Raw genomic sequence first — 25,919 nt, forward strand, 5'->3', positions numbered from 1 at the left:
GTTAGGCTTGCCAGGAGACACTGCAGACATTTCTCTGAATTCTCAATCAGCCACTTTAAGAGCTCATCCAGAACCTTCTCCAGAAGTCCCCCAGATTCTCCAGCGGGAGGAAATCTCCACTCCCCCTCCCGTGGCTCTGGGCAGGCAAGACCCAGAGTGAGGGTCCAGGACCCTCGCTGATGGACTTCCAGGTGGGGGTCCAGGACCCTCACAGACCCCGTGGCCCCCACAGGGTGGATTTGCTCTCCAGCTCCATGAGAGAAGATGGAAGGGGCCAGGCGAGGGGCTCAGGAGGGGCCTGAAGGCCAGAGCAGAGGAAGAACCTCCCAGAAGGAGAGGAACAGGCTCTAGGAGTAGCAGCTCTGAGGAGGAGGATGGGAGGAAGTAGCCAGGCCAGGGCTTGAGTGGGAGTGGCCCGGGAGGGGAGGGCAGGGCAGGGCAGGAGGAAGGGAGAGGAGACGGACCAGCTTGGACCTGGTTGAGGAGGTTCAGCGGGCCAGACTGGGCAGCATCTTGCCAGCCGGTGGGACTTCGGTTTATTGCCTAACTCTATAAACCCAGCACTTTACTTCTGAGGTTATGCAGGGGAGTGACAGGCTCTGGGCAGTTTTCAGGGCCGTGATGACAGCTAGGCAGGACTGGGATGGAGGAGGTGGGAGCCAGCAGCAGGTTGCAAGTACAGGACGGGCGGGCAGGGGACCCGTGACAAGTGGGCAGATGGGAGAGCTGGTGTGAAGGCGGCTCCAGCGTGAGCTTGAGCCCCGCACTGGGGACATGGAACAAGACTCTCTGGTGGGCAGGAGTGTGTGTGTTCGGAGCTCATCGGGGTCCTGACGGAAGCCATCGTGCTCAGGGGCTTCCGGTGGGGAGATCTGACAAGGTGTTGGGATAACCAACCAGGGATATTGCAGCCCCTGGAGGTGGGCAACGGCAGGAGGAGCTCACACATGCCCCACAGGCTGAAGTCCTGGGGCAGCGATCCTCGGGGTTGGGGACCAGAAGCAGGCAAGGGATGTCCCAGGCTCCCTGCCTTCCCATCTCCAGCTTGTGCCTCCACCACCCAACCAGAATGGAGAGCAGGAGCCCAGACAACCCGGGGCCCGGGGGTCCACCCCAGGGCCTGGAGTGGGCAGGTGGGGGGGGGGGCGAAGGCGCAGCTGGGGGAAGACAGCCCCTTCTCCCCATGGCCTGTCACCGTGCTGCCATCTCCCATCCTGAGTGCCCACCCACCGCAGCGAGAAAAAGGGCTGCCCTTCCTGCCGGCAGAGGCCGATTCGCATTCACCGTGGGGGCCTGCTCCCTCCACCCGCCCCCCCTGCTTGGAGGTGGACACCTTTATTCCGCCCTGTGGGGTCCAGCCCACGCAGTTCAGCCCTGGAAACTTTCCCTCCTGGAGTTCCCGTTAAGAAACCTGACTAGCATACTCTAGGACGCAGCTTCGATCCCTGGCCTCGCTCAGTGGGTTAAGGATCTGGCGTTGCCATGAGTTATGGTGTAGGTCGCAGATGCAGCTTGGATCCCGTGTCGCTCTGGCTGTGGTGTAGGTCAGCAGCTGAAGCTCCGATTCAACCCCTGGCCTGGCAAGCTCCATAGGCCCTGGGCGCAGCCCTAAAAAGCAAAAAAAGGAAGTTTCCCTCTTGGTCCTGGGCAGAGCCCCCTGAAGGCACCCCAGGGTCGGGGGGGGGCTGCTCCTTCCCTGTCCCCTCCCTCACCTTCCTAAAGGGTTCCTTTCCTCTGTTCCCTGCAAAGCGTGCTGCACTTTTAAATGAGGTGATGGGTGGGGAGGGGCGGGGCAGCCCGGGCAGGGGACCAGGACACGGAAGCCATCTGAGGAGTGGCTGTGCAGACAGTGTGCTGGATCTGGGGCCAACACGCGGGTTCGAGGATTCTCCACTCTAAAACTGCTCTCGTTATGCTGCAGGCTGTGCTCCCGGGGCGGGGGAGGGAAGAGAGAAGGGTGAGAACCCACCATGGGGAGGGCGTCCCAGTGTCCACTGGGGACAGCATCCTTTGGGCTGAGCCAGGAAGCAGGGCAGGGAGCGCCCCCGGCTGCCCAGCCAGGCCAGGTCTGTGTCTGGTCCCCAGGCCCGGCCACCCCCTCACCCCTGCTCCACTGCCAATCAGCACTGAAAGGGCCTGGGGTAGGTGTGCCCGTTTGCACCACCCGCCTGCCCTCCCGGCGCCTGGCAGGATGCTGGGGCCCGGGGATGCTGCAGACCAGCTGGCCCCTCTGCCAAGGCCATCTGGGCCCAGTTAGGCCTGTAGTCTGGGGCCAGAGACGTCCTGGCCAGGAGAGGGTCCCAGTGGGGGCCTGGGGGTGTCCCTCAGCTCCCGGCTGTCCGGGCCGGGCCTCCACACGATGGCAGCATGCACGCACTGAAGCCCGCTGGGCTGCCTGGTCTGGGCCGGGACCCAGCACCGCCCTCGGCTCCCTGGCCCTGCTCCCCGCTTTCTACAGCAGCTACAGTGGAGGCAAAAATGCCAGTGCTGTCTGGAACTTCGTATCATGTCCCTTCCCCCGTCACCTGGTTCCCCGGGGGCCCACCAGCATCTCTTGGACCCTGGGCTCCTCACCTGTGGCCCATCTGTAGGGAAGGCACCCCCACAGGTGGGAAGGGGGAGGTGCGGGCATTGGAGCCTCCTGGTGCCTCACACAGCCTGGTCCAGGGCCCCTCACACTGCCCAGAGCCTCCCAGTCTCTGGCTGGCCTGACTGCCCCCTCCCAAGGCCGGTCTTGGGCCCAAGGGACCCAGTGGACAGGTGTTTCCAGGGGGGTACACTGGGGGGTGGGCTGGGGAACCCCATCCAGGAAAACAGATGGATCTACCTGCAGGTCAGAGAGCCCTACTGGAAGGTGCGAGCCAACCAGGGCTGGCTCCCGGGGCCTCCGAGCAGTCCAGACCCCGGACAGCACACAGAGGCTCTTGTCCCATTTGCTTCCGGGACTGACCTCCTCAGCCCCGGCAGGAACCACTCCTGGGTCCCTGGACAGTGACTCGGCCTCACTGTTTTGGTCTTCTGCCTTCCCATACATGCTTTCTGTACCCCGTTCCCTCTGCCTGCCCTCTCCTCTTCTGCAAGCAAGTCCACGCCCCATGGGACCCAGTGCCAAGGCCAGAACCCTCCGTCGCCTTCGTTGTCCTGGCTCCATGACTTGACCCCGCAGCCTACAGGTGCAATGAAAGGAGCAAGAAGGTGGAGGCAGCCACAGGCACCTCCCAGACCAGGCAGGGGGCTGTGGGGGCACCAGGCACAATTCTCTCAGCCCACGGCGACATGGGACAATATCTAGAGGCATTTTTGATTGTCACCGCCAGAGGCTACTGGCACGTGGTGGGTCGAGGCCATGGGTGGGTAAAACATCCCACATGGCACAGGGCAGCCCTAGGGCACAGAAGGATCCAGCCTCCAGTGGCAGCAATGACAAGGTTCAGAAACCCGTGTGTACAGACCTAGAAAGTGGGGCTCTGGAGGGGCCTTCAGGGCTTCCCAGGACAATCTGAGGGTCTTTCCTGTGCTCTGGGCCTCTTCTCCTCTTTGGGCCCATTCTCACGAACCCAAGGCACGACCCGTCTGGCCAAACTGAGCACAAAGCTTCTGCCCCACGCCGTGGCCTTCGAGGCGCCCTGACTCCACCCCCTCTTCTTTTGTGGCGGCTAAATGGGCCAGTGGATGTGGCGTGTGGCTGCCTGGGTCCCCAACTCCCGATGCAGCTCCCAGGCCCTCTCTGGGCTCAGTTTCCCCTCCTGCAAAAGGAGGCGGTGGGGGTCAAGGCCTGGAGCTGGGCCCCTGCCAGGCCTGATGCCCAAGTTATGGATGTCAGCAGGAGCCGAGGCATTCAGCAAGCCCAGGCCCACATGGGCACTGACCTCAGCCCGCGGCCGCGGCAGCCGTGGGCTTGGTTGATCCAGGGCCCCTGCAGGAATGAGTCCCACCTGCCTTATTGGTATAACTACCACACATACGCGAGACGCCAGAAATGTTTACAGGGCCGGGCCAGTTCTGTTCTAGAAGATGCCGTGCATACATCAAGGCTATTTTAGGTTGCCGGCCGGGCCGGGCAGGAGGAGGGCAGGGGGCTCTTGGCCGATCTGGTTACGGCCATGTGCGGGGACAGCAAATGCCACCATTTCTGTCCAGTGATGTCACAGCAAGGATGGCAGATGGCACGAGCTACGTGCAGGCCCAGGACAGGCATGGAGAGAGGGAGCAGGGTGGCAACTGGCAGTGGAAAACCTGACTCCCTTGGGACAGTCTTTCCCGGAACCCGCCGCCCCAACTCACAGCAGCAAGGGAAGGACACCCAGACAGGCGGGGGAACTTGGGCGTGGGGGCACAGGGCAGGGGAAAGAGTGGGGACGTCTGCGTGGGTGTTCCGAGGGACAGGCTTCTGGGTCCCTCCCTCCCTGCTGCTTTGTGGTGAAAGCAGGGAGCCCTGAACTCTCAGGCGGGCTGTGGGAAGACGCGCTGAGAACGTTGGCCTTGTGGGGGGTGGAGGTGTCTCAGGGCCTCTTTGGGGATCCCCGCCATGGTGTGCGCTCTCTGGAGCCGCCCTTGGGGTGCCTCTCGCTGCACCTGCCCTCCCGTGCTGTGAACACGGCACCCTGTTCCCTCGGCCCAGGCTGGAGAGTGAGGCAGCAGGGGAAACTCATGGCCGCTTTAGCACGGGCTCTGATGTGTTCAAACAGTGGCCGGGGGCTAACCCTTCAGAGGGCCCCTGTGCGGTGCCGCGGCTGCCGGGGCCCCTGGAACAGCCCCAATCCGCCCTCCTCCTCCCTCCTGGATCGGGGCCTGGCTGTGTCTTCCCCCAGCTCCGTGGTTCCAGCTTCCCTCCATTTCCTCGAGCCCTTCCCACTCTGCCATCTGATTGTCAAATGGTCTTTTTCCTCTGACCATGTGGGGGCCGGCGGGGGGTGGGAGCTGGGTGAGGTGGTGCGGTCTGTCCCCTCCCGTGCTGTGGACACGGCACCCTGTTCACCTGGCCCAGCCTACAGAGGTGCCCGGCCTGCTCGGACCCTCACTAAACTCACCGCCCCTGAAAATACCAGGACTTTTTATATCGTCACCTTTGTCTTGTGGACTCTCCCCCACCTCAATCTAAACTTTGCCTGCCGTTGTGGCTCAGTAGTTTAAGAACCCAACTAGTATCCAAGAAGATGTGGGTTCCATCCCTGGCCTCGCTCAGTGGGTTCAGGATCTGGCGTTGTTGTGCGCTGTGGTGTAGGTCACAGATGCGGCTTGGATCCCTCTCGGCTGTGGCTGTGGCTGTGGCTGTGGGCGGCAGCTGCAGCTCTGATTGGGCCCTTGGACCAGGAACTTCTATATGCCTCAGGTGCGGCCCTAAAAAGAAAAAAATAAGAAAATAAAATGTAAAGAATAAATGAAAAAAATAAACTTGGCCCCCAAAGGAATTTCAGTCACCCCAGCGTTTCCCTCTGGCGTTCCTGCGGTGCCCCCTTCTTGGGCAGGGGCGTGGGAGGGATGGACACGGAATCAATTTTCCAGCCTGGAGAGGCAAATCAATTAGAGAAGCAGCCCAGAACGAGGTCACTCATCCCCGTCACGAAGGCTGTGTCTCCTCTCCCCATCCCGAGACACGCTGGAGGCTGGCTTTCATCTATTTTAATTTGGTTGACAGACATCAGACCTAAAACAGATCTGCAGTTGGAAGGGGAAAATTCCTCAATGTTTTAATTTGCTCCATCCGACTCGAGCCAAAGAGTCCACGGGCTGACTTTTTCCACCGCCTGCGTCGCCCCCACCCGCCGCATCCCGGAGAGCGTGTGTTCAACTCGCCTCCAACACAGAGCGCTGCCTGCTCCCGGCGGCTCCAGGAGTGACTTGGCTTAGAGCGTCAAAAACATCCTGACACCCTCTGTGGCCTTGACTCTTCCCAAAGCAGCGTCTCCTGGAGGGCAGTGCCACCTGGTCAGGCAGCTAAGAGGCCTGGGCCCGCGAGTGTGCGGTCAGACCACGGAGGGCAGGGACAGGGACAGGGATGGGGACAGTCACAAGCCACCGGGAGGATGATCTCCGGCTCCCGGAGCATCTGGGAGTCGGAAGGAATGAGGCGAGGGCGCCCGGGGGCGGCAGGGAGAGGTGTTGGTGTGTTTTTTGAATGCCAGGACTATAATTAAGGGGTGAGAAGATTCATGCTAACCCGTAACCAAGGCTGCAAGAGAAACCATGAAACCCAATCGCCCCAGGAGTCCGGCTTTGGAACCGCACGGGGCCCTCACTTTGAAGCCTATTTCGGAGCAAGCACATTTGTCACGGGTGCTGAGGCTCCGACAGCGTCAGGTGGCGTGTGGCTGTCCCGTGATGCCCAAAGTAGGTCTTGCTCGCTCTTGGGCCACCTGCTCTGGGGCCACTTCAGGAGGCTTGGAGGGACTTTTCAGGGAGTCCTGTGCGCCTGTGTGCAGGGGGGATTCTTGTCTGAGCAGAGGACTTCCCAAGAGCATAGGCCTAGGGTGCAGAGAAATCTTCTAGAAGAGAGCCAGCCGGAGTGGAGAAAGCATGGGTTCAGTGGGTCAGCGTGAGACAAGAGGGGATGCTCCTGGCCCCGCCTCGGGTTGAGACACGGCCTCTGGGTGCGGGCTCTCAGCCTGTCGAATCTGGGCGAAGGGTCCATGGATGCTTATTCTTATTCTCTCAACCCTTGTGGCCGCTGGACACTTTTCATCGTGAAAAAGTGAAAACACAAAACCAGAAAACAGAAAGCTGTGGCCCCGGCTCCCACCACCCGCGTGACTGCCTACGCTGCCCTCGGGCTCATCCACCGCAGCCCAGCCCTCGGAAGGCTGGAGTCGGGGCTTCCACCTCTCCCCTCCATCTCTGACCACATCCTGCGAGACGAATGGTGCCTGGGGAATCCCACACAGACAGACTGGTTGTGGCCAAGCCATGTGGTCATGCTGTTGCCACAGTGTTGGCTGAAATCCTTTCTTAGAAAGCCTCGGGCTTGGTGTTCCCCGGACGTGCGGCAGCCGGGTTACCCCGCCCCGATGGCTCCCGGGGACATGAGGTCCCAGGGTCCTCGCCGGCCGGCACAGCTGGAGCAGGACCCGACCCGGGGGTGGGGAGGGCTGCTTGCCTTTGAATGACCCCAGTTTAGTCAGCAGATGACAGCCTTCGAGCCAAGTTTGATTCTGCCCACGGGTATCCATGTTGCCCGCCGGGGCAGGCAGAGGCATGAACTTGCAAAGTCTCGGCTTAATTCCTGGCGCTCGGAAGGCCATCTTCTTCCTGAGGCTGCTGGTTACTGTGCTAATCAGTCAGGCCGCAACGGCAATTAGACATGACCGCATGGGGCGCCGTGCCAGCCCAGCATCACTGTGGGCCGCCCCGAGCAGGTCCGCCTGGCACCAGGCTCTCCCAAAGGTGCTTGGACCAGGCCGAGCGGTGGAGGCGGGGCTCACACCTGCTCCCCTGCTTCCGCTCTGGGGGTCCCAGGCAAGGCGCCCCACCCCACTGTGCCGCAGATGGAGAGAACCAGGCTTGACCATGCCCCCCCCTTCCTCTCGCAGGAGCGCGGAAGCTCTGGCGTCGGTGCCGAGAAGATGCTTCAGCTGGGAACCCTGGCCTTCTTTCTCCCTGACCTTTGCCTCCGCTCATCATCCAAGGCCACACCCAAGGCCAGCTCCAGGGCTGGAGGCCTGCTCTGAATCACGGCCTTGGCCGCCACAGCCGTACTTTTGCGAATCCTGCCTCCAAAGGGAGCAGACGGTCAGCCCGGCAGTCACCCCACACACTCCCTTCTCGGCCTCCCTCTGCGGGGGGCGGGGGCGGGGAGACCCTGGGCTCAGCAAGCCCACCTTTATCAGATGCACTTGCGGCAAGAAGATCCCACTCTGTAGAAGGCCATGCCAACCCCTTCGGCCACCTTCCGGAGAGCTGTGCCTCCCTGGTGCCTCACCGCCTTCTCCCTGCCCTCCCCAAGACTCAGGCAAAGTTTCAGTGTCCCGTCCCGGGAAAGGCCAAGTCCTTCCGAGGGGCCACCTCTTCCCTCTCCTCCCTGCCCCCGCCCTCCCTTTTTCTTCTTTTCTTCCTGTTTTTTATTAAAGTACTATATACCCACAAAAAAGCGCACTAATGATAAATGTGCCAACAGATGCGTTTCCGCCAGATGAACACAGCATGGCATGCAGCCCAGACCTGGCCCCTTTCTGCGCCCTGGAAGCGTCCTCACGCTCTTCCCAATGACAAACGCCTCTGCCGCGTGACCCTGGAGTAGTTCTCACTCGGAACAAACCAAGCCACCGGTCAGAAACGTGAGGCAGGACCAAGCCGGGGCGAGAGTCCTGTCCTGGGTGCCGTGAAACAGCCTCCTGTTTCCCCAGAGGGACCCTGGGGATGAGGGACCAGCCAGTCGGGGTGTGGCTGGCTCCTCCAAACCTCAGGGCCACTGTCCCACTGCCTGGAGTGCATGGCCAGGGTGGGGTGGGGGTGGGGCTGCTCCGAGGAGCCAGGCGGGAGGCGGTGGGGGGGGGGGCCCATCTTCAGTCTCTGATTCATCTGGCCTCCTCCCCCCGGGAGCCCTGGCAGGATAGGGGCTGTGAGTTCTGGGGAGCAGGAAGCAGTCAAAGCAAAGAAGACCACGAATCTTGGGGGGCCCAGCAGAGACCCAAGCACGGATTCCTCCCATTGCTAATTTGCCTGATATTCACCAAAAGCTGTGCTGTGACTCGGCGCGGCCAGGCCTCTGGGGGACGCAGGAAGAGACCGAGCAATTTCCAGCCCGGGAAGGGGCAGACCAGGCAGATCGGGTGGGGTGGGTGTGTGTGGGGGGAGCAATATGGGCAGAGTCTGGTGCCCAGGGGGAAGGGCAGACAGGCCAGAATGGAGGGGCTTGGTGCGAAGGTAGGGCCCTGGCAGGGATAGCTATACAGGGCTGGTGGGGGGAGCTCCGAGGAAAGTTGACGCACCTTGAGCATTTAAAAAAAATTAGGGGAAGGCAGATTTTTAAAAATCGCAGTAAAATATACACAATATAATGTGCTGTTTTAATCACTTTTGAGTGTACAGTTCAGTGGTATTCAGTGCATTCTCTCGGTCGTGCATCTATTTGCAGACCTTTTTTTTTTTTTTTTTTTTTTTTTTGCTTTTTAGGGCGGTACTGGTGGCATATGGAGGTTCCCAGGCTAGGGGTCGAGTTGCAGTTATAGCGGCCGGCCCATACCACAGCCACAGCAACGGCCAGATCCGAGCCACCTCTGCGACCTACACCACAGCTCACCGCAACGCTGGATCCTTAACCCACGGAGCGAGGCCAGGGTTCGAACCCTCAACCTCACGGTTCCTAGTCAGATTCCTTTCTGCTGCACCAGGATGGGAACTCCTGCAGAACTTTTTCATCTTCCCAAACTCGAGCACTATACCCATTCAGCTCTGATTCTCCATTTCCCGAGCCCCTGGCGCCCCGACCCCTCAGGGAAGCTCGAATCAATGGAATCCTGCCGAACCTGACCTTTCTCTGACAGCCTGTTTCACTTAACACACCGTCTTCACAGCTCGTTACAGCCTGTGGCAGAATTTCCTTTCTTCTTAAGACACTACCCTTCCACGGTGTGTGTGTGTCACCCTCTACGCGTCCCTTCTTCCATCGAGGGACCCTAGGTTTCTTTCTACATTTTGGCTATTGTGAAATACACGAGTTTACAAATATCTAAGTCCTTGCCTTCAATTCCTTGGAAATGCTGAGTTGTCTGAGCATTTTCAAGCAGGGACGTTCCTGCCCAGTTTCTGAAAGCCGAACTGGGGGTCATTTTGGGGGTGGAGGCTGGGCAGAGACAATGGGGCCTGAGCGAGGCTGGGGGAAGGGGCGGGAAACGCAGGATGGGGGGGTGGTCTTCCTTGGGGCCGCCTGGGTAAATGCACTGGCTGTGGGCAGGGAGGGGACGGGGAGCGCGTGAAAATGGCCCGGATTGCAGCTGGGCGGGCTGAGTGGCTGCTAATGACACCATTATCCCAGTCGCAGGGTGCAAGGCCTCCCTTGCTGGCAGGGAGGAAGGGGGGAGATAATGAGTCCAATTTGGCCGATTTAATAATTTCTTCCTTCATGAATTCAACAAACATTTCTGGAGGGTCCATTATGGGCTAAGCGCTGCGCTAGATGCCTGGAACGTGCAGCCGAGGGAGAGAGGTCGCTGCCCCCTCCCCACCCCAGCTGGGGCCACCGTGTCAACGCCACCCGAGAAGGAGAAGGCTGCCTTGAGATAGAGGAGGCGCCTCCGGGAGGGCCTGCTGCCTGCCTGGGGAGACAGAGGGAAGCACGAGGGCTTTGCTGGGCGGCAGGGGTGGGGGTCCTGGGGCCTGGGAAGGTCATCCTACGCCCCAGCGTCAAGGGACCGGCATGGTGGCCTCAGTGCCTGTGTAAGAGGAAAAACGGGGGTGTTCCCTGGTGGTCCAGTGGTTACGACTCGGTGCTTGCACCCCTGCGGCCCGGGTTCGATCCCTGGCCTGGGACCTGACATCTAGGTGCTGCTGTGGCCAAAAAGAAAAAGAAAAAGAGGGGCGAGAGAGGGGAAGCGGGGAGCAGGGTGGCGGTACGGAGGCCTTGTAGCCAGGCTGAGGCTTTGCCCTTCGCCAGGGTTCGGGAGCCATACATTGTCGCTTTGCGGGGATGGATGCCAGCCCTAGGATCACGGGATGGGAACTGGCTAGGGTCGGGGGGGGGGCAGTGGCACTGTGCCACGGCAGAGGAGGACAGGTCCCTGGAAGTTCTCTGGCCTCAGCGGTACAGGTCAGGGTGGCTCAAGGTACCCCCTGCCTCGCCTTGAGAGACACAACCAGGGGGGTGTCCTGCAGGCGGCTCCCCTCCCCTGACTGTATCTCCGAGGCAGGCGGGGGCCCGTTCAGGAAAGAAAACTCTGACAGGAAGCAGGCTGCGTCCCCCTCCCCCCAGGGCCTGTCCATCGCCCGAGGGGCCGAGGGGCCCCTTCCTCCCTCTGCTCCTGGGATGGAGCAGAGGCCACAGCTGAAAGGCCAGACCGTCCAAGAGCAAGGCCCCTGGGGGTTGGGGAGCTGGGATGGTGACAGAACACAGAGTTAGCTGGGGGTCCTTGACCTGGGGGTCAAGGCTCCCGGAGCGGGCCGTGTCAGCAGCCCCCTCACGTGGGGCTGCACACCTGCTCAGAGCGGCTGTGCAGGCAGCGGCCTGGAGGTGAGCGGGCACGCTGGGCGGCGGAGGATTAGCGCCGATTCAGAGCTGGTCAGGTGCACGGGGGGCTTTGTTCAGACCTGTTTGCCTTTTGTCCCCGCCTGCAGAACGCCCAGGATGCATGATGTCATTTCAGACGCATTAAGCTGGAACAGCTCAAAATTGAATAATTAATTACACTCAGCTTCAATCACAGTGACTAATTGATCAGGGGCTGCCAGCAGACACCTGGACGGGATTAGCTGTGCACAATGAAGGCTGCGGGCAGGTGGCGCGGCCCCTCCGGACCCCCGGTCCCTGTGTGCGACTTAATTAAGACGGACTTGATTTCTCTATTCTTGCTGGAGATCTCCGACAGGCCCCATACCAGGACCAGGGGGCTGCATGCAGGATGGGCACTGGACTTGGACATGTGGGCTGCCTGAGGTCTAAGAAGATGCTGGCCATGGACCCCGCTTGGGTCCAAACCCTGGCTCCATCCTTGGGCAAGCATTTCATCTCGTGGCACCTCTTCATCTGTCCAGCTGAGGCTGGCACCGATGGGCCCAGCACTCTGAAGGGGCCTGACTCTCGCTGTTGCTGTCACTGGGATTGTTGGGTCCCCTGGGGAGGTTGCCTTTGCTCTCACCTCCCTTGTTTGGCTGTAGCTGGAGCAGCTGGAATCTCTGCCTTGTCCCCCAGCCCGGCAGCTTCTTGTTCACTCCCTGGAGGAGCTTGCGGACGTGACTGCCTCCTCAGCTATCTTATGCCACTTTCTTGTGTACATAGAGGCCTCTGGGTGTTTGGGGGCCTGGCTCAGAGTCCTGTTCTTGAAAATTCACAGCTGTGTGTGTGGCTCATTCTGTTCCTGCAGTGGGCTGGCATGTACAGTTGGGCAGGTTGTGCACTGCACAATTCAGGCTTTGCTCTGTGTGGTGTGGCTCATCATTGCACAATGGGGCGTACCAGCTTGTGTTGGTGCTACAGAGCTTATTTCTCTCTGTCCATCTCCTCACTGTTTCCTGGTCTTCTCAAGTTCATGCCACCTCAGCCCTATACCCTGGAGCAGAACTGCCACACAGAAATCCCAAACCTCACACCTCACCTTCTGCTCTTCCAGCCCCAAGCACACTAGCTGGTCTGGGGGAGGCGCCCCTATCTCCTGGAGCCTCCATCTCTTCGTGCCCCCAGACCTTGCTGCGGCCCCTCACGCAGCCCCCTGCCCTTGACCTGCAAATACACTGGACCCCGTCCCCTCCTTTGGGACTCAGTCTCCTCCAGCCCCTGGCTTCTCCCGGGTGGGGTCTGCACGGCCTCCATTCTACCTCCCCTGATCGGCTGCTGCTCCTCCAGGTCTCCTGACAGTGTCCTCAGGTCCTGTAGTTGCTCCTGGGAACATTCTCAGTTCTTACAGCATCTGAGGCGTCTGCAGCCTTGGACTCGGCCACTTGAAGCCCCCTCCTCCCTGACCTGCCAGACTGTCTCTGCTCCTCCTGCCTTGCCTCTCCAGCCTCCAGCCTCAGCCCGCTCGGCCCTTCACTGTGCATTTCCCTGTGTTGCGTCCTTGGCCTTCCACACCTGCCAGGTGGCTGGTTGGCCCAACCCACCACAGCCAGCTTATTTTGTCCCTCGCCTGTCCTGCGCATGATCAGGTTCTTTTCCCTCTGAAAACTGGGAACATCTGGGACACGCGCACTCCCTTGGGGTACAGTGAGCCGCCCTTGGCACCCCCAGCAGCCCGGCTCGTTCCCGCTCTCCTCCTCCTTGCCCTTGCATCTGGCACAGTCCCAGTCCCAGGGTGCCAGGCACTGGGGTGCCCAGTATGCTGTGGCAGGGGCTTCGCCAAGCCCCAGGACCAGAGCCTCCTGGCATCCATAACCTTTTTAGCCTCGGGGGATGGGACACCTTCTGTCCTGGTGTCACACTGGTGTCACTCTGGTGTCACATTGGTACCCAAAGTACCAGGCGCCCATCTAGTCCCAGTGATCTGGGCAGTCCCCTCCTCTGCCCTTGGCACTGCCCAGGGGACGTGTCGGTACAATTTCCCCTTGCTTTTTTGGCAAAAGTCGGAGGTGGTTAGATGGGAATTTCTTAAGATGGAGGGGCAACCGGACGGTGAGTGTCCCTTGAACTCTGCGTCTTGGCCGGGACGGGAGCCCCTTTGGATCCCTGAAGGATGATTAGGGGGTAGGGACAGGGATTCTCTTACCCAGGACAGTGGGGTCCATTATCTCCGTCTGGAGGGCGCTTTCGGAGGCCTCTGCCCCACCGTCCACCCATGTCCAGAAAGCGGGCAAGGCTCAGCCAAACTAAACGGAAGCCGTCCCTGGACACTGGTGTCCCTGGTGCCCAGCTTGGCTGGCAGATAAAGGCTGGAGTCCGCGTCCACTTGCCCAGGACCTCCAAGCCATCCAGGGGCTGGACCACACCACACTCGGGATCAACTTCCCAACCTGGACACGTGGCGGGTGGCGATGGGGCCTGTGGCCAGAACCCCCCGGGGTAGGTAGGGGGCACTTTCCTGGATCTGAGATTTTATCCAAGGGTAAGTAATGTGTTTCTCATCTCTCTTTTTATGTGACAGTAGCAGGGGCCTTTGCACTTGTGGTAACAGATGCAAATACAGAAGAATTTCCAAATCACTGTTCAACTGGTCGCCGTGGCTTCCAAATGTTTTTAGGGATATACAGTCATTTAACTAGATATGTACATAGGCAGCCTTTTTTTTTTTTTTTTAAACAGACAAGATCAACGATACAATTCTTCCTCGTGTCTTAGCTCTTGACAGCTCTCCCCAGGCCTGTACACGTCACTTGGCTTCATCCTGTCCATCAACAGAATAGTAAATAGCATTCCTTAAGTGAGTGTCACCACGGTTCATCCAGCCATTTCTCTAATGATGGACAAAGAGGTCACTGCAATTTTTTATAATTACAAATAGTGCCGTGATGGGGGTAGGGAGAAGCCCTTAACGCTCAGCGGTGTCAGCAGAACGCAACGGTAGCACATTTGAAACGTTGCTTCTGAAAGGGTTGTCCTGATCTACACCCGGTAATAACATGTGATTTGAAAAAATATGTAAACCCGCGGGGCTAGAGAATGGCACCAAAGCAAAATTCACATACATTTTTTTTTAGACCTGATTTCAGAATCGGAGGGAAGCGCTTTGCGTCTCCCTCCCCCGAGCCCTGGAAGCTTCTGCGGGGAAGCCAGCTCCGCTCCCTGCTGCCCCACGTCCAGCGGCGGCCCTGACTACCCATCTGCCCATGTCAGCGGGTCCTGCCCGGCTCCCTGACTCCTCATTTATCAACACTGCCCAGCGCCGAGCCCACAGAGTGATTGATGGAATTTCTGAAAAGACCCTTCTCAAGTGATGTCACACGCCCGAGGTTTGGGGAGATGGAGTCTCTTCAGCCCAAGTCCATTTCCAAGGGCGATGCTGCTCCCCGACCGAGAAAAGAGCCCCAAATGTCCCCTACATTTCCCCCGCGCTGCCCCCCGACGCCCGAGGCCTGTCCTGGTGGCTCCACGTGGCAGGATGGGGTCCCCCCGCTCTTTCCAATCCCCTCTCTTCAGTGGAGTCAAACACACCACGGGGCAGGAAGAAGGTTCTGCGTGTCTCTGGCCGGCAGACCCCATCACCAAGCGTGTCCCAGCCCAGGAACTCCCCAGACACACGGGGATGTGGCTGCCCGCCCACCTGCCTGCCTGCCAGGCCCCGTGGGGCAGGCGGTTCTGCTCTTTGGCCAGCCTCACAGGGCTTTACAACGAGGCATTTGGCTTCAAGCAAAGGGTCCCAGGGCCCCCAGCCCTGGAAGCTCTACTCAGAAATCAAAGGTCATGGTGTTCCTGTTGTGGCTCAGCAGCCTAAGAATCTGACTAATATCCATGAGGATGCAGGTTCAATCCCTGGCCCCGCTCAGTGGGTTAAGGATCCAGTGTTGCTATGGCTGTGGTGTAGGCTGGCAGCTGCAGCTCTGATAAAACCCCCAGCCTGGGAATATCCATATGCTGCAGGTGCGGCCCTGAAAAGCAAAAAAAAAAAAAAAGACGTCAAAAGTCATTCAAAGCCCTGTCCTGCTAGTTCCGGGCTGGCTAGGACGGGGTGTCTGGAGGCAGCAGGTGTGTCCTGATGGCAGGTTCAGCATCCCCTAAATGCACACCCCCCCCAGGAATATTCTTGCTCTGGGAGAAGGATTTTGCTTCCACTTCCCAGGACAAGGCCCTCACGTTCTCTGACTCAGTCTCCGTGCCCGGAAGGCGGGTTACTGATGCCCATGGCTGTGCCCAGAGCAAGACAGGGGCTCTCAGACAGAGCTGTGGGCCGGGCTCTGGAACAGATGACACAGCATCTCCTTCCCATCAGTCAGCACCCTGACCTGAGTGAGAGGATCTTGCGTGTCTTGGGGCCTCCTCACCTCTGCACCCCAACACCGTCTTGAGCCCCGGTGATTGCCCCTTGAGAGGGTGAGAAAAAGGACCCCCAGGACCTACCTACCTCAGGGCTTACGGGAAGATGAAATTCCTTGTATGCCGTCTGGACAGTGACTGCCTTGGTTCCTAGAGCTGTCAGCAAACACGAGTCCCCCTGGAAAGTCTGTGAATGGGGTACACGGGAGTCCCCCGCTCATTGACACAGGAGTATTTTGACTAATTCTGCATGAAGGTGTGTGTGTTGGGGGAGGGCGTCTTCTCTTTTTCAGCATTTACGGCAACCCCCCCACCCTGGGCAAGCCCAGTCCAGCCCTAGCATCCAACTTTCTTATGTATTTATTTAAACCCTGCCTCATTCCGGAGAGAATTTAGGGCCCCACCGTGAATGCCATCTTTGTGTGGCCTCCCAGCGCCAAAGGCTGGGAAACCCAAGCTGGGCATGTCTGGAGGTGGGGCCTCCATGTGGCCCGAAGGCCGCGGCCAATCACGCTGGGCCACCCCTCGGCCTGCCCTCCGAGGGGAGAGGGCCTCCCTCCGGCACCACCCCCTCCCGCTGTCCTCGGGGGCTCCCCGTCCTGTGTCCCCAAACCCTCTCTGGGGCTCCCTGACCCTGGAGGAAGCACTTGCCAAGGTCTCTTTATCGGCAGATAAAACACACCTAGATTCTCTTGAAAACCCGTGGATGAAGTGTGGCGCCTCAGTGGCTGTGTGTGTCTGTGTGTGTGTGTATGCATTTTATGTGTATACGTGTGTATTTGTGTATGTGTGTATGTATATGTGTGTGTGCATGTATATGTGTATGTGTGTATATGTGTGTGTAGGTGTATATGTGTGTATGTCTCTCTGTGTGTGCATGCATGTGTTTTATGTGTATGTGTGTATATGTGTATATGTGTGTATTTGTGTGTATGTGTGTGTATGTATGTGTGTGTGCATATGTCTGTGTATATGTGTGTGTACTGTGTATATGTGTGTGCATATGTCTGTGTGTATATGTGTATGTGTCTGTGTCTGTGTATGTGTGTGTATATATGTGTGTATGTGTATATGCGTGTGTGTGTATGTGTGTGTGTACGTGTATGTCTGTGTCTGTGTGTATGTGTTTTATGTGTATGTGTGTATATGTGTATATATGTGTGTTTGTGTGGATGTGTGTGTATGTATTGTGTGTGTGTGCATATGTGTGTGTGTATACGTGTGTGTATATGTGTGTGTACGTGTATATGTCTGTGTGTGTGTATGTGTTTTATGTGTATATATGTGTATTTGTGTGGATGTGTGTGGATGTATATGTGTATGTGTGTATGTGTGTGTATGTGTATATGTGTATATGTCTGTGTGTGTGCGTGTGTATGTTTTGTGTGTGTGTGTATATGTGTATGTGTATGTGCGTGTGTGTGTGTGCGTGCGCGCACGTGTATGTACACAGAGGTCGCCCTCGGGCCTGGGCTCTGAAAGCTGTGGCCAACAAGGGACGGGGCTCGGGGGAGGCCTCCTGCCCAGGCTCCAGGCAAGTGGAGGGGGGCCCAGTGGCGGCCCCAGCCCACAAGGGGACGTGGCGGACGGGCAGTGTCTGCACGCGTGGGCCTCCCCCCCAGAAGCCCGGCCTGGTTCTCAGGCTGATGCTACCTGCCCTGGAGCTGGTTGCCCCCTCCCAACGGGGCAAGACGTCCGGTAGGCCTCTCGTCAGCGGTCCCCCGGACCCAGAGTGTGGCGGCTTGAAGTCCGAGGGGAACCCAGAGCGGACCACCTCAGAGCCCTTTAATTCGGGGTGGGGTGTGCAGGCAGGACCTGGCAGGTTCGAAGGTAGACGGTTCTGCAGCGAAGGTGGGCTGGGGTCCAGGACGCGGTGGCCCCTGGGGATGCCCTCTTTCTACACTGCCAAGGGGCCCAGCGGCCTGCCCTTCAAGCCTTGACCTCAAGTCTCTGAAACGCTTTGATTCCAAAACCTGCCGCCCTCCAGGCGAGTCATGCCCCTTTCAAAGAGCTTCCACAGGAAAAGCAGCTTTCCAGAAACCATGGGGCCTGGAAACCTCCCCTCGAAGGCCCCATCCGTCCCTGTGCCCCCTCCGCACCAACTAGAGATTTTTTTTGGGCTCATTGCCAGCCAGTTATTAATAAAAGAATGATGTGCGTTCAACCGGGGAAGGCAGCGCTGAAACCAGACCCCAGGCGCTCACGCATTCCTATCTGGCTCCGTCCACTCCCCGGGGTGCCTGCCCCTCTTGAGCTGGGGGACGTTTGGGTGGTCCCGCCACCTGTTGAAAGTGCTCGGAAGCCTGTAACCCAAGCAGGGCCCGAAAATAGCTTGAGACATGGCATGCCACGATGGTGCTGCCCTTGACCGCGGGCTCAGAGGCGGCTTTGGTGTAGGATTTGAAAGGTGGACATGTCTCAAACCACCCCCCCAAAGAAAGAAGCTAGGGATTTTAGACAGAGGCAGGTCTGAATTCGAAGACCGTGGCTGTGGCCTGTCCCCCCAGGGGTCCCGGCACCCTCCCTCTGGGAGGAGACCCTCCTTGCGGGGTTGTTTAAAGCATGAGGGGGGCCCAGGCCGAGACAGCACAGAGTCACCAGCAGCCCCGCCCTGCAGCCCCCACTGTCCCAGCCTGAAATTGAGCCCAATGAGGTCCTGCTTAGAAACGGCAAGTTGATCGTGAGCCCAAAGAGTCACACCAGGGCAGAGTCCACGCCATCAGGCTTCCGAGACGAAGGATCATCTACTTGGCTGGCTCCTGTGGCCTAAAGGAGGCCACCACTTTAGACAACCCTTCCGGAGCCGTCCAGGAGTCACGGGCCCTGGACAGAAGGTCAGAGAGTGTCCATAAGTCTCAGGCTTTGCGCCACCTGACTTTCTCCGGGCACAGGGGTTTTCAGGCCAAGACCCTCACCCTGCCACCTCCACCAGCCGGGGCATGAAAGAGGGTCTTGGGGTGGGCTCAGGAGCGCTGGCAGGACAAGAGACGCTCCCCAGTGGTCCTGGCCACAGGCTAAATGTGCACGGATTCCTGACACCCAAAATAGCCTGGGACACGGGACACGGCGCCAGGAAGCTCTTGTTCAGCATCTCGGCAGCTGGTGGCTTCAAGCTGGGAATAAGGGACGATTACTAGCAGCTTCTGTGGCCCTGGAGGGGAAGAGCGGGCACTCTGGATGGAGACAGAACTGGGTACAAAGGTCAGGTCGAATCCTCACCGACTGTGTGGACTTGGGAAGGCTATTTCCTAGCTCCACGCCTCAGTTTCCTCCGCTGTAAAACAGCAAGCTGTCTTGGACGCTTCTGGCAAGAATCAGGCATGACACGCGTGTGCCACCTGTGATCGCTAAAGGCTGAGCCCTGCCTCCCCCCCAGATGAGGGCCCAGCCAGGCCCCCTGAGCCTCTCGTCTGCGATGACAATTCATGAGCTCCGCCGGGAGAAGCGAGCGGCCTTGGCGCTGCCCGCGTCTGTCTGCTGGGCACTCTTAAAATCCAACGGAGGACAGGGGCTTTCGGCAGAAGCAGATTTGCAGGCTTCGGAGACAGGGTGAATTTGTACACAGCAGGATTCTGGGTCTTCTGGGGGGAAGGGAAGAAACTGAGAGATGTCTGTGGACCTGGGGAGTGAGACAGATGGCAAATTAAGGCGCTTAGGAGACGGCGAGTACCAAGGCCCCACGATTGAAGGGCAGAGAAAATAGGAGCGAACAAAAAGCCTGCGTCTCAGGGGGCCCAGGTGACGGTCTCCAAAGCCACAGGTAGCGAGTAGTGGAGCTGAGATATGGGGCCAGGCCTGCCCTCCTCCGCCACAGGTTTGGGGAGACGGAGGGGGGCACCTTGAGAGTCCACGAGGGGACCCCCGCGGCTGCTCAGAGAGGCGGGACACTGTGGACGTGGGGTAACATGTCCTGGTCTATTTTAGGGCCTCTGCTGAGAGCACAGGAATCCAGGCACATGGGCCCAAGGGCCGGGACCACCTGTCAGATCCTTCCCAGCTGAAGGCGGGGTGTGGATGATCCAGGGCCGGAAAAAGGCAAGGCCACCTCCAAGCCTTCCAATTTTAGAGCCACACGTCTCCAGCTCCAGGATACAGAGTGTCCTGCTGGGGCTCAACAGGACCTATTTAGGAGAGAACAGACCCTTGCCCCAGATCCAGGCCAGCGTCCCCTCAATCTTTCATTAACCATCACAGGTGCCAGGAGGGCACGGCGGCCCTGTGTCACTTCCAAGGCCTGGAGAGAGATGGACAGTTCTCAATGCCCCACCATGTACAGGCACAAGGCCGCCGGCCAGAAATGAGCGTCTGGGGCCCCGGACACCCCTGGATGCCACTCAGCCAGAAAAGGTGGGGAGCAGAGGTTTTGAGCCCTCAAGGGCAGGGAAGGGCAAAGTGATGGCTGAAACATGGAAGGCTTCAGGCTGGCCCATCCATCTGTTCCGTCTGTCAGCGGAGAAATTTGGGAACTCTGGCGCCTAATCTGTAAAATGGGGCCCAGGACCCACCCTTACGGGCCTCTTGAGGGGATTAACTGATACCCTGGCTGCTCCCAGCTCGACAGTGTGCTGCAGGCTGCGAGAGGCCCTGGGGCTGCCCTGCCACAGCCCAGGGCCGGCCCTTCTGTCTGGAGCAGCTCCTGTGGGGCGCAGTGGGGGGGGGGGGCGCTCTAGGCCCTGGGGCTGCTGGGCATCAAGGGAGACCTTCAGAAAGGAATGTGCACAGGAGCCTGACAGGAGCCTTCCCCCCCCCCCCCGCCCCCCTCCCAGAAGGGCCACCTCCCATAAAGCCTCTCTGGGGGCTGCCCCTCCCTGCCCTGCAGGCAGTGTTGATAAAAGCATCTGCTTCCCAACCCTGTTAGAATTTCTTCACCGCCTCCACTCGTCCACTGGCTGATCCTATTTGCTGATTCTTGCTGATCCTATTTGCTGATTCTTGGCCGTGCTGCCGGGCTGGGGTTGGTGGGTTTGTCCATGCTTGGGCACTTCCTCGGTTTTCTGGGGAAAGTAGGGTGTGTTTTCACAGCTACACGATGGGCGATCCCACCGGCAGTTTTCATCCCTCCTGCCCAGCTGAATGGAAGCTGTGGGGACACTGGGCAGGGTGTCCTGGGGAGGTGGGGGGACATCTCAAAAAAATGGCCCCATGGAGTTCCCATTGCGATGCAGCAGAAACAAATCCCACTAGGAACCATGAGGTTGGGGGTTCAATCCTGGGTCTCGCTCAGTGGGTTAAGGATCAGGCTTTGCCGTGAGCTGTGGTGTAGGTTGAAGACAAGGCTCGGATCCAGCGTTGCTGTGGCTGTGGTGAAGGCCAGTAGCTCCAGCTCTGATTAGACCCCTAGCCTGGGAACCTCCATATGCTGCGGGTGTGGCCCTAGAAGACAAAAGGACAAAAAAAAAAAAAAAAAGAAGTCCTGCTGAGAAGTTTCTGTTGTGGCACAGCAGGTTAAGTACCAGACTAGTATCCACGAGGATGCGGGTTCAATCCCTGGACTCGCTCAGTAGGTTAAGGATCCATTGTCTCCACCAGCTGTGGTGTGTAGGTTGCAGATGCGGCTCAGATCCCGTGTGGCAGTGGCCATGGCCGTGGCCGGCAGCTGCAGCTCTGATTCAACCTCTAGCCTGGGAACATCCATGTGCCGCAGGTGGGGCCCTAAAAAGAGAAAAATATGTCCTGCTCGCACCTCTGCTTTCGGTCAAGACAGAGTCACGGGGAACAGATCTACCCTCCCCCATGAAAGCACCAAGAAGTTCAGACAAAACAGGGCTTTTCAAGACACCGGGCAACACGGCAGGTTGGGCAACAAGTGAGGTGAGGTCTGTGACTGGCCGGCTCCCTTCCTTGGGAGCCCTCCGGGCTGTGGGGCAGGGATGGGGGCTGGGGCGGCCCCTGAAGGGCCCCGAGTCCAGGAGAAGGAGCTGAGAGGTTGGGGACACCAAGGCCACTAGAGTGCCTAGAGAGGAGTTCCGCCAGGGGAAAGAAGGCCCTGGAGGGCGGCACAGGGTCCCCCGTGTCCCCAGCAGAGGACTGACAGTGCCCTTCTGGGGAAAACCAGCTGAGGTTGGTAGTTGCTGAAACCCAAGAATAAAACAACAACAACAAAACCCTCACGCCATTCAAAACGAGGAGAGCGAAGAGTGAGTCCCAACACACACACGGGCCTGGGACCCATGTCTATTTCCACCCAACGGCTTGGAAATACTCAGATGCAGAGGGTGTTGGGTAGAATTCTCAAGAAGGTATGGCCTTAGCCATGGGAAATAATTAGCCCTGGACTGAGCTGCTTCAGACCTGCCCAGTAAATTATTAAAAAAACAAACAAACCAAGATCCAGAAGGATCAGACTGTTTCTAAGTAACTTGACTGAATGCTTGGACTATTTATAGGAATATAAAGGCACATGGCACACAAGAAAGTAAAATCCATGGTGCCTGGCATCCAATCAAAGTTTACCAGGCATTCAAGGAGGCAAGGATACAGAGGCCCATGATGAGCAGACGCATTAATTAACTGAAACTGACCCAGAACATACACAGATGTTAGAATTAGCAAAAAAGAACATTGAAACATACCCCATCTGTTCAAAAGGTTAAGCAGAGGTATGGAAAATACAAAAAAAATAAATAAATAAATAACCAAATTGAACTCTGGAGATGAAAACGACAAAGCGTGAGATGAAAATTACACTGGGTGAGATTAGTACCAGATTAAATGTTGCAGAAGAAAAGATAAACTCGAAGATGTAGTATTAGAACCGATCCAAAAAGAAACACCCGGAGAAAAGAATCCAAAAAATTAGAAGAGGGCGTTCCCGTGGTGGCGCAGTGGTTAACGAATCCGACTAGGAACCATGAGGTTGCGGGTTCGATCCCTGGCCCTGCTCAGTGGGTTAAGGATCCGGTGTTGCCGTGAGCTGTGGGGTAGGTCGCAGATGTGGCTCAGATCCCACGTTGCTGTGGCTCTGGAGGAGGCCAGTGGCTACAGCGCCGATTTGAATGTATATATGTGTGTGACTGGGTCCTTTTGCTCTACAGCAGAAATTAACAGAACATTGTAAATCAATTGCAACGAAAACATTTAAAACATTTAATAAATACTTTTAAAAAAAATCTTAAACATGGTCAGAAGACAAAAGACATGCTCGTCCAGAGGAACAAAAACAGGATGAATGCAGAATTCTCATTAGAAACAATGCCAACAAGAGGCCCATAGAGCATCAATCTTTAAAGTCCTGAGAGAAAGAATAAACTGCCAACCTAGAAAACCTTCAGTGATATACCTGGTGAAAATACCTTGCAAGGACAAAGGTGAAATAAAGCCTTTTTCAGATACATGAAAGCTGAAAGAATTCATCACTAGCAGGGCTGCACCTCAAGAACTGTCAGAGGCGTCGCACAGGCATAAGGAAAATGGGATTATATATATAGATCTATACAAACGAAAGAATACCCCCGAAGGTCACCATGTGGGTCAATAGGCAAGATGAGTTTTCAACTCTTTAAACTCTTTAAAAGACAGCTGACAGTTGGAGTTCTCGTCCTGGCTCAGTGGTTAGCGAACCTACCCAGCATCCATGAGGACGCGGGTTCGATCCCTGTCCTTGCTCAGTGGGTTAGGGATCCGGCGTTGCCCTGAGCTGTGGTGTGGGTTGCAGACGTGGCTCGGATCCGGTGTTGCTGTGGCTGTGCTGTGGGCCGGCAGCTACAGCTTCGATTCGACCCCTAGCCTGGGAACTTCCATGTGCTGCGGGCGTGGCCTTAAAAAGAAAGGGGAAAAAAAAAAAAAAAAAAAGACCTCAAAAAACAAAGGTTTCATTAAAAGTGCAACGAGCTGGCAAAAAAAAAAAAAAAAAAAAAAAAAAAAAAGGTTACTCTAAACCCTAACTAATGGCCAAAATAACAAAACCAAGAGTTATAGCTAAGAAATCCACAAAGAAGATAAACTGGAATAATACAAATAAGGACGAGTCCCAAGAATGCGGAAAAAGAGGCAACAGAGAACAAAGAACTGGTGGATCAAACAGAAAGCAAATAGTCCCAGGACAGGCACAAATTTAAGGAAAATACACGTTTCATAGTCAATATGAGCCTCCCAAGGACCCTCATCACCAGATCAGCAAGACCCAGCGTCGCTTCCAACACAAATGCACCTCAAGTAGAAAGACACAGACAGGTTATTAAAAGGAAAAGGATGGGAAAGATATGCCAGGTCATCACTCATCAAAAGAAAGTTCAAGTGGCTTTATTAATATCCAACGAGTAGATGCCGGGCTAAAAAAGAGGTTCATTTCAGAACGTTAATGGAGTCGGGAGTCAAGAGGCCGGAACAACCCCTGTCGTGGACGCCTCTAATGACAGCGGTTCAAAACCCGCCAGACAAAGACGGAAAGCTACAAGCCAACCCTGCGATGTGAGTTGGCTATTTCGGTATCCCTGTCTCCGTAATTGATAGAGCAATTAATAGGCAGGAAGGCAGCGGGCAGAAAATCTGTGCGGCTCTCGCGGACTCGAACTGCGCTATCAGCCAGCTTGACATAACTGACACTTACAGAACATTCCGCCCACAACCACAGATACACATTCCATTCGAGAGGACATGGAACATTTATAAAGAGAGATCATTCTGGGCCACAAAATAAAATCAGCATCCGGATGCTTAAAAAGAGACGCGTCCTCCGTGGTGTGTTCTCTGACCACAGTGGATTTAAATTAGAAATCAATAACAGAGAAATCGCTGGGAAATTTCCAAGCACTTGGAGATGAAATAACACATTTCGAAATAACTCATGAGTCAAAGGAGAAGTAAAAAGGGGGACGGATTTTGAACGGAATCAAAATTAAAATACAACTTATCAGAATTTGTGGGCTGTCTCTCAAGCAGAAATTTATAGCATCGAATGCCTATATTGAAAAGAAGGAAGGTCTCAGATCAGTGCCTCCATTTATAAATTAATAAACTACCCAAAAAACCCCCTCCAGCAAATTAAACTTGCAGTAAGCAGAAAAGAGGAAATAATTAACATCAAAACAGAAATCAGTGAACCATACAGCAGAAAATTGATAGAGAAAATCAATGAAACCAAGAGCTGATTCTTTGAAAGATTAATAAAATTGATAAACCTCTTACCAGGCTGACCAGGACAAAAAGAGAGAAAATAACAAATTGCCAATATCCGAAACGAAAGCGGTGACATCACCACACAGCTTCTGGTGTTAAAGGATAATAGGGAGTTTGATGAAAAACTCTGTGCCCATAAATTCTGCAATTTATGCGATAGGGAAAAATTCTTTGTAAGAAACAAACTGTGAGTTCACTCAAGATGAAATAACCAAAAGAGCCGTCTATACATATGTATTAAAGGCACTGAATTTTGTAGTTAAAAACTTTCCCACAGAGAAAACCAGGCCAGGCGCAGACGTCTTCCCCAGAGAATGCTCCCAAACATTAAAGGAAGAAATAATACCAATTCTACACAAACTCCAGAGAATTCAAAAGGAAGGAACGCATTCTAATTTATTCGATGAGGCCAGCATTAACCTGACAGGAAAACCAGATGAAGATATTACAAGGAGAGAAAACTATAGCCCGATGCCCCTTATTTTTTTAATTTTTTTATTTTTTGTCTTTTTGCCATTTCTTGGGCCGCTCCCGCAGCATATGGAGGTTCCCAGGCTAGGGGTCAAATTGGAGCCGTAGCTGCCGGCCTACACCACAGCCACAGCAACAGGGGATCCGAGCCGCGTCTTCGACCTACATACACCACAGCTCACGGCAACGCCGGATCCTTAACCCACTGAGCAAGGCCAGGGATCGAACCCGAAACCTCATGGTTCCTAGTTGGATTCGTTAACCACTGAGCCACGACGGGAACTCCCCGATGCCCCTTATTAACACAGAGGCAAAATCCCTTAACAAAATGTCAGCAAACTGAACCCAACACTAAGTATGTGAAAAGATTCACGACCAAATGGAGTTTATTCCAGGAAGGCAGGATTTGCTTAACATGTGAAAATCAATCGCTGTGATTTCCTGCATTAACATGCTAAAAACAGAAAAACCATAAGAACATTTTAATAGATGCAGAAAAAGCGTTTAATCAAATTGAACATCCATTTGTGATAAAAAAAAAACAAAACAAAACCCAACTCCCAGCCAATTAGGAATGGGAGAGAATTTCCTCAGCTTGACAAAGAGCATCTACGAAAAGCCTACAGCTAATGTTGTACTTGCTGGCGAAAAGCTGCTTCCCTCCAGGGGACAGAAACAGGGCAGGGATGTCTCTTCTCACCGTTGATACTCAACACTGTCCTGGGGATGTTAACCTCTCTACTCAAAGACAGGGAAGGGAGTTCCCGTCGTGGCTCAGTGGTTA

This window comes from Sus scrofa, chromosome 7 (assembly GCF_000003025.6).
Source record: "Sus scrofa isolate TJ Tabasco breed Duroc chromosome 7, Sscrofa11.1, whole genome shotgun sequence".
NCBI classification, from domain to species: domain Eukaryota; kingdom Metazoa; phylum Chordata; class Mammalia; order Artiodactyla; family Suidae; genus Sus; species Sus scrofa.